The 8,748-nt window shown below is 53.5% G+C and overlaps 1 long non-coding RNA gene across 2 annotated transcripts; it reads right to left on the reverse strand.

Moving 5' to 3' along the window:
- On the reverse strand, positions 1–7,503 carry LOC109550836 (uncharacterized). Of its 2 annotated transcripts, XR_002177522.2 has the most exons (3): positions 3,275–7,503; positions 2,782–2,976; positions 802–2,185 (listed from the first exon to the last, which is right to left on the reverse strand). It is a non-coding gene; the product is annotated as an uncharacterized lncRNA (long non-coding RNA). The 2 variants fall into 2 exon arrangements; XR_012327939.1 differs by lacking the exon at positions 802–2,185 and adding an exon at positions 1–780 and having other exon boundaries at positions 2,782–7,503.
- Between the last annotated feature and the right edge of the window lie 1,245 nt (positions 7,504–8,748).

The following is an 8,748-nucleotide window of genomic DNA, read 5'->3' on the forward strand; positions in this document are numbered from 1 at the left end:
TTCTTTCTTTCTTCCTTTCTTTCTTTTCTTTTCTTTCTTTTTTTCTTCTTTCTTTCTTTCATTTATTTATTTATATTTGGCTGCGTTGTGTCTTCTTTGCTGTGTGTGGGCTTTCTCCAGTTGTGTCGAGTGGGAACTACTCTTTGTTGTGGTCCACAGGCTTCTCACTGCGGTGGCTTCTCTTATTGAGGAGCACAGGCTCTAGGTGCACGGGCTTCAGTAATTGTGGCACGCGAGCTCAGTAGTCGTGGTGCACAGGCTTAGTTGCTCCGTGGCATGTGCGATCTTCCCGGACCAGGGCTCGAACCCGTGTCTCCTGCGTTGGCAGGCGGATTCTTAACCACTGCACCACCAGGGAAGTCCCCATAGGCTACCTTCTACTTGCAAAAGACCAACATTAAGATTGAAAACCAAGATATTAATAGGAAAGAGTCTTTGGGAACGTTGCAAGGGTGGGATGATATACAAGCAAGTGCCCAGGCACCAATGCATCATCAGAGAGCTAGACAGACCCATCCATTCCCCAGGACTGTGATGAACCAGCCTAGCAGTGCCCTTCTTAACAGAAAAAATAAAAAAATAAAAAGTTAATATATTCCAGCAGTCACAGCCTGAATCATCCAGAAAGTTCTCTGTGTCTCTCTTGCTAAGCACCTAACCAAGTTATCTCTTGTTAGAGACAAGCAGCGAACAATCTGTGTGAGGTAAAGACTTGGTCAGAAGCGATTCCCCTGGAGTTCTGTGTCCTCCATCCTTCCCCAACCGAAGCTGTGAGGGTCCCTGCAACAGACAGGACAGAGGTTAGAGGCTGAACCTCAGGGCTGTAGGTCCTGTGCTGGCATGGGGGCTTTATTGTGTTTGGGCTGTAAATGGGGTTTTAAAACATTTGAGTCAACGTTTGAAACTTGGGAAAGCTCATATACAGATATGGCTCCCCAGCTCTGGGCAGCACGGTCAGTCTGCAGAGAACCAGAATCCCCACCATTCCCTGCTGCCTTGCAGGGCCCACTGCTGTTGATCTTCACTTGGTGACCTGTGACTCCATCAAAAGCAAGAAAACAGTATAGATCAAGAAAGTGGAACGTCTCAAGAAAAGTGCCAGAGAGAGCATATTTCTCCCTGCAAGCGCAGAGTATTTGAACATGTTGAATATTCAGGACAAAGTGTCTTGGTGTCCAAAGGCATGTTCTTTACCTGCCTGGCTCCCACAGGCAGCTGAGTTTCAGACTCCTGGATGTATGGGAGAGTCTCAGCTGGCTCTCACCCCAAGGCCTGTGGGGCTTTCAGTTCATCACTTGCCTGCTCTGGGCCTCCGGTTCCTTACCCACCCAGAAGGCGGTGTGGCCACAAGCACATGCCTCTCAGGGGCTGAGTTGCTTTCTGTTTCTGTTCAGACTCTAGTCTTCCAGGTGGTGATAAGACATGAGTTTGGGGTGTTTCAGGTTTGCAGTCATACTTTAGGGAACCCCCCCCACTTCCTGTCATGCAAAGCAGTTTCATTTCTCTAGATGTCAGGAGGGCAACAGTGTGCAGGGCAGACGTCAGCCTGGCAAGCAGGTAGCTGGAAGCCTGTCAGGGGCTGAGAGTTGCCTCACCTCTCCCTGGGCCTCCAGGCCTCCCGGTGACTCTCAGCGTGACCTTTGACCCCCAGCTAGGGCATGTCAAGGCCAGAGGTGGGGCAGGTGTGATTCCAGGGCTGCTGTCAGAAAACGGACCCCCAACCAAAGGCTGGTGCCTGAAAAGTTACTGGCTCTGCCAGGTGGCTTGAACATGGCCTTGAGTGGGAGGGACCTTAGGCCTCCCTCAGAAACCTCAGCCTTGGGGTGGGCTTTGTTCTTTCTTGAATGGAACTCTGCTCTATGCAACTGGAAAATGCTCTAAATTTGCCTCTGTAATGGGGAAAACTGAGGCATGAGAAGACAAATTATAACTGAACAAGATGAGTTTCCAGATCCCGGGGGTGATTTTCTACACAGTTCATTTTAGCAATGTCCAGGGCAGTGGAAAGAGATGGCTCGTCTGTGGATGAGATAGATGCAGAAGCCAATAAAGTATTCAAAGGAAGCACAAAAGGCAGTCTGGGTGGGTTTTATTAATTATATTTCTTTTATCCTCACAACAATGGTACGTCAGTATTCTACGATGAATGTGCCCAATTGACACTAATGATTTCATCCTTTTGTTTCTGTTAAGAAAAGAAAAAAAGCTCTGTCTGCCCAGCTACTCAGGCCCAGCATGAGCCTGAGCCCAGCAAGGCCTTAGAAGCCCTCATCTGGGCCTCTCTCCCTGTCATTTGTGTACCCTGGCTCTCCCTGGCAATGCCAACAGCAGTCCCACCCGGCAATGGCCAGGTCTTGCTCCCACCCTCCTCCATTCTGCTTTGCCATAACCCTACATACAGGTACTCTGACACGGGTAATGAGTCCTCTGGGTGGAGAGACAGGCAGGGTGTGTGTGTGTGTGTGTGTGTGTGTGTGTGTGTGTGTGAGTGATTGTGTGTGTGTGTGTGTGGTTGTGTGTGTGTGTGTGGTTGTGTGTGTGTGTGTGTGTGTGTAGCAGTATCTCTGAGCCAAGGACCCCTCTGGGGGTCCTCAAATCACATTCCTCACTTAAGCATTCTTTTTGAAGAAAGGAAAAATAAAAAGGAGGTTATGGATTGCTTTCCTCCCACACTCCCTGTATCTTATTACTAAATTTTGTTATTTAGCATAAGTTAGAAAGGGTATGTGTGCTTGGGGCACGGCAGTGACTGAAAGTGTCATGAATCATTTATTTGCCCACCTCTGTTGTCATCCTTTCACCTTGGAACCCGGGAGGAGTTGTGAGCAATGGCCTCGAAGCGTTTCCAGTCTTCAGGGTAAGAAACCTCAGTGTCCTTCTCTCCTTCTCCTTCCTGTGCTGCCCCGTAATGGGCTGCTGTGCATCTGGCCCAGGAAAGAGGCCCAAGGAAAGCGTGCAGGCGATAAACAATGTTTCCTGTTACAAATGAATGAGACAAATGTGCACACCTGACACCTCTGCCACTGTCTGAACGTAAACTTCATTAGCCCGGATGCGTGGGGTGGTGCACGGACCGTGGGCAGCTGTTAGTTAAAGCGAGATCCCCGTACCAGACCCTCACCTGGAATACCCCCAAAGGGCTTTCAGAATGGGGTTTGGATGACTCTCCTGCCCTCACTTCACATTGGCATGCGCCCCCCATCCCCACTGCAGGTAGCCCTGGTTTGTGGGAATATCCTAGAAGGGGTTCCAATGTGGCCATATCCACCTGTACCTTGGACAAGGCAGTTGTGGAATTTCCACGCTGGGGGCTTGAGGGTGACCTGCAGCTGAAGGTGGGGGCATTGGCATATCCTGAGGACGGGTCCGCAAACTGCATGTTTGGTGAGGTAGTTTGAGAGGAACTGATGGTGACAGTGGAGGGGCCAGAGCTGCTCCCACTCCCATGCTCCAGCACTGCCAACTTCCTCCCCGCACCTGACTTTCTACCCTCCAGGACCCCTCCTCCCAGGCAGTGGGGGCCAATTCTCACAGCTGTTGACCCAGGCTCCTCCTGGCACCCTCAGTGGAGCCCACGCTGAGAAGACCATTGCTGAGGGCTTGCTGATGCTCTGCTGGAGGGCCCCATGTGCTCACTCAGCCCGAGCAGCTGCTGGACTCTGGCACACTCTGATGCTATAAAAATATCAGCACTGCCGCCCCAGCTCCTGGAGAAAGTCTCAGCGTGACAGCCTGCAAAGAAATCCTACTTTTGAATTTCATCTACAAATCGTGGTTTCCTCCAGACAAGCTCAAACCTGCGCAGATGGCCCCTCACACCAAAAAGTAAAAATAACAAAGCTTGTAATTCTGGGCCTCCCTTTTTCTCTGGGAAGATGTGCTGCTGCACGTTTCAGGAGGCATGCAGCCTGTGTACGGCAGCAAGCCCTCCCCTCCTGGACACTCTCACTCGCCCCTTCTGGCGCGCTGGTGAGGAGCAGTCATGGCCCCTCGGGGTGTGTTCTTGGAAGTGTTTCTGGGGTGTCCGAGCCTGTGGAGTGGGGCAGGGAGGTCCAAGGCGGGGAGTTAGAGTGAAAATTCATCCCTCACCCAACTACCCAAGACTGGCCATATTGCCATCCATGAGACAGTGTGGGGAAATGGTGGAGGGTTTGGAGTAAGGCCTCAGGTAAGGTAGTCAGTAACAGTGGGGGCAAGAGGCTGCCATGCATGCCGAAGGCAGGTGGCATGGTGGGAGACAGGAAGCTCTGGGGCTCCTGATTTACTGAAACCCCCACCTCCACACCCCAGCAGGCCACAGGAGCTTCGATGACCCATTAATTCTTTCCACCAATGTTTGCTGAGAGCATCTATGCTAGGTCCTGAGGATACAGTTATAGACAAGACAGACCCAGAGGGCACAAGCCCAGAGAACACACAGTCAAGGTAATCTGTGGGCTGGGTGGCCATAGACCCACTAGTCAGGAAGGCCAGAGCCGGAGGCCAGGAGAGAGACAGAGGAGGTAGGAGCCCCTGCCAGAGACTATGAGAGACACTTGTAGACTGGGTCCAGTGTGACCCAGCACCCCAAAGGCTCACACTTCTTTCTCATTCAGAAATGGTGGCTGCGGTCTTGGCTCCACCAGAGGGTCATATGACAGAAAGATATTCAGTGGCAAGTGAAACACAATTCAAACTGCCAGGAGAAAAAAGAAATTCTTGGATACAAGCGTCTGGACAGCCCAGGGATGTATCTAGCCTCAGGCACGGCTGGATCTGGGTGTTTGCATGCTGTCCTCAAGAATCTATCTCCCTTGCTCAGCTCAGCTTTGTTCTTTGCCGACCTCATCCTCCATGTGGCATCTGCTGGTATCTCCAAGCTGATATTCCTACCAGTAAGCCCCTCCTCAATCCCTAGCCAAGGTCCTGGGGATGATTCTCATTGGTCCAGTGTGGGTCACATGTCTGTGCCTTCTCTAATCACTGGAGGAGGATGCACTGCCAGGAGGATGCAGTGCTCTGACTAGCCAGGCAGGAGCCAGCCGGGTTGGAATCAGTCCCATCTGAACTACCTGGTTTCACAGAAAGGGTGAAGGGATGCTGGTCTGGAGAAAGCAGCAAATACAGAAACAAACAACAATGAAACCCTCCCAAAAGATGGTTGACAGCAAACATGTGAGCATGCTCTGAGACAGCTGCAAAAATCCTGCTTCCAACAAGGTTCTTCTTACTGCAGGTGTGTGGCCACTGTCATTCATCCCTTCAGCATCCCTGACTCCACAGTGCTGGCGTCTGTGCCAGGCCCGGGATGCAGGGAAGGTTCTGGACACCCCTGTAGGGAAGCCTGCCCCAACACCTGGCCTCAGGGGTAGGAGCAGCCCAACACTGAAGTCTGCTTCACCCTCAAACCCTGCAATTTTCGTCTCTGGTGTCTGCTAGGTTTTCTTGTGTTTTGCTTCCATCTTCCTTTTCCTTAGACCAGCTCGTGAGATCTCCCATCTGGCCTGGAGGAAAAAAGACAGAGATCAGGAGGGTCCTCGCTAGCCAAAGCCCCAAGCCTAGGCCTCTCATGCACAAAGCCTCTATTTGTCACCCAGAAGACCACTGTGCATAGATTTGCTCTCCTTATTAGAATAAGGGTCTGAGTCCAACATCCCACTGCAGTTCAGGGAGGCTCTGTCAGAACAGGTACAGCCAAACGTGTGGCCCTTGGTCCAAGGATGGGGGTTGGGCAAAGCAAGTGGCATTATCGGAAAAAGACATGCTGAGACTGGCTAGTAGGTAAATAAGCTGGGAGGAGGCAAATAGAAGGGTTCAGCTTCTGGGCCACCACACAGCCTTGTGTCATTGTCCCCACGTGTCTCAGGGAATGCACCTGGGCAAGTCGTTGTTTGACGGTGCATTCACTACCTTAAAACAGACCTTTAGGGAAGAACTGGCTTCAGGGATTGATTGGGCTCGGATTCAAACAGCAGGAAAGCAAAGTTCTCAGTCTTGGCCAGAGGGGTCCCAGCAGTGTGCACGGCACTGTTGTAAAGGCTCTGGTTTAGTTATTTAGTTCTCCCATAACCCCATTTCAGAGAAGAGCAAACAGATACAGGGAGATTCAGCAACTTGCCCAAGGTCATGGGGGGAGGTGGAGGGGGGGGTCAGGGGCTGGTTTCGGGGTCAACGGCTGGTTTCAGGGTCCGTGGCTGCACTGCATGAGAAGCCCGGGCCTGGTTAAGGGTTGGGGCCCAGGTATCTGCTCTCGGGGACTGCGAGGACTGCGGGCCCTGTGGCGGCCCCGGCCGCATGTGCCTCAGAAGAGCGCTCGTTAGCCCCCTGGAGCCGGGCAGCCTAGCTTCTGTGCCCGGGACACGCTCTGCTAGGAATCCTGTGCACTCTGCTCGCCCCTCCCTGGCACCCCGGCCCCAGGCGGCCGCCGACTCCGAGTGCTGCGCTTCCAGGTCACGCTGCGCCGACGGAGGAGCAGGAAGAGAGGTGAAGGAAGCCGAGGAGGAAGAGGAGGAGAGAGGACGGAGGAATGCCTGAGTGGAAGTCGGCTCCGGGTAGGAGCGCTGAGCGCTCTGCGCGCCGCTGCAGGGGATGCTGACGACCCCCGGCTCCGGGAAGAGACGGGTGGGCCGGGAGGCGGGCCAGAGGTCCCGACCAGGTCCATCCCCCGACCCCGACACCCTGGCGGAAGCTATCATGACGACGTGCTGCGCGCCGCCTCTTGAGCGTCCTCTGGAGGCGGGCACCACTACTACCTCACTGTACAAACTGGGAATCTTAGGCTTCGCTGAGTGTCCCAGGCCAGGCCCAGCCCCAAGGGGCGGGAGCAGGACGCCAGGAGCAGGAACCCGACCCCTACACAAAAGAGCCAGGCTGCCTGCGTCGGGACTCTGGCCACACGTCTTTGGAAAAGTTTCTTAGCCTCTGACGGCTCCGCTTTCCCCATCTGTGAAATAGGATGACGCCCACCTCACCGAGTTATCAAAGGTTTATTACGTCCCTTAGGCCAGAGCCTGACACTGCCGAGCCGACTCAGTGTTGGCCATTGCTAGCAGGGTTTTAGCTAAATGCGAGGAACTGAGCATCAGTGGGGTGCACGCAGGACTGGCCCTGGCCGCTGCCTCCCAGCCCGCAGGCCGCGCGCTGCCGCAGCCGACGAGTCTCCCTCTGCGAACAGCTAGCTAACACCGCCTTCACGGATCAGGCTGCTCTCCACGTGCGGCGTGTTTACCCACGTGATTCTGACACGCCCACCGTTCCAGGGCCCCGCCCCCGCCCCGCCCCGCCTCGCCTCTCCTCGCCTCCTTGGCTCTCGGCTGAAAGCTGTCGGCTGCGGCTGCTCGGCGCTGGCTGCACGGAGCGCGACCTCGCGCCACCCCGACGCCTGCCCAGCAGACTGAGCAGGTCGTTCACTCCTTAGGCAGGCTAGGCTCGGGCACTGCGCTGGATCCGCGCCTCAACGGGGCGAGCAAGGGGTCTGGTCCAACGCAGAGGCTCTGCGGGGTGCGCCCGCGGAAGGGGCGGGGCCGGAGCGGCTGGGGGCGGGCCCATGGGCGGGGGCCCTTCAGAGTGCACCCAGCGGAAGGGGCGGGCCCGGGGCGGGATTGTGGGCGGGGCCCTTCCTGCGCAGGCGCTCCGCAAGGTCGGGCCCGGGGCGTGGCCGTCCCGGGGGCGTGGCGGGCGTTTTCGGTGCTGTGCAGCCACAGTGTGCCGGAACTGCTGCGGGCCCTTGTGTGTTCGCTGTTTGCTAGACCCTGCTACCGAGAGACAGAACGTGTTGAAGGTCGGTCATTCGCGGAAGGGCATATTCAGTGCCGCATTCCTCTACAATTTCAGCAGAGCCGCTCCCTCTTCCCTGGTTTTGTCCCCTTGACTTTCTCAGCCGCCCTTCCTGCTGTCTCTTCGGCGTCCTCTGCCCCTCTAGTGTTGATGTTGCACAGGGCTCTGGCCTCAGAACCCTTGGCTTCTAGGCTGATCCTGGGAGATCTGGTCCACTCTCTGGTATTAACTCCCATCTCTGTGCGCATAATCCTGATAGTTCTACCAGTAGCTAACACATATGTGCTAGGGCACTTTTCTACGCACTTTGTGAACATTCACTGATACCACTTGGACACATTACACCTAAATCTTTGTCTCCCAGTCCAGACTACTGCCCTCAGCTCCATATCTTTCCATCCAGATGCCCGCTGGACCCCTCACTAGATGTTCCACAGGCCCCTCTGAGCAAGCACATCTGAAGTGGAACCCACCTTGCCCCAAATCTGTTTCTCCCCAGATCTCCCCCTCGGTGAATAACATCACCATTACCTCAGCCACCAAACAGGGCTTGAGTTCGGTTTTTCCTTTTTTCTTTTACTTAGATTTCACCTATAAGGGATCTCATACAGTATTTGTCATTCTCTGTCTGACATCTCACTTAGCCTAATGTCCTTAAGGTCCATCCATTCTGTCAAATATTATTGTGAAATCATCCTCAACGTAGAAAACTAGAGAATGAACAGGCTAATTAACCTAATAAAAGAATTGAACAAAGGCAACTTTATAAGATCAGAATATAAAGTCAATAATGGGAACCTTGACAATAATAATACGTTTCTTGAAAAAGTAATCAAAATAAGACAACTTGCATGATACTGAAGTATAGGAATTCACCTAACAAAAAATGTGCAAGAGCTTTAGGGGGCTAACTCTAAAATTCAAATATATCGATTTTTTAAAGGGACTTGAATACACAGATAAATAATGGGATAACATCTTAACCTTGAAAGA

Source organism: Tursiops truncatus, chromosome 19 (genome assembly GCF_011762595.2).
Source record: "Tursiops truncatus isolate mTurTru1 chromosome 19, mTurTru1.mat.Y, whole genome shotgun sequence".
In the NCBI taxonomy this organism is placed as follows: domain Eukaryota; kingdom Metazoa; phylum Chordata; class Mammalia; order Artiodactyla; family Delphinidae; genus Tursiops; species Tursiops truncatus.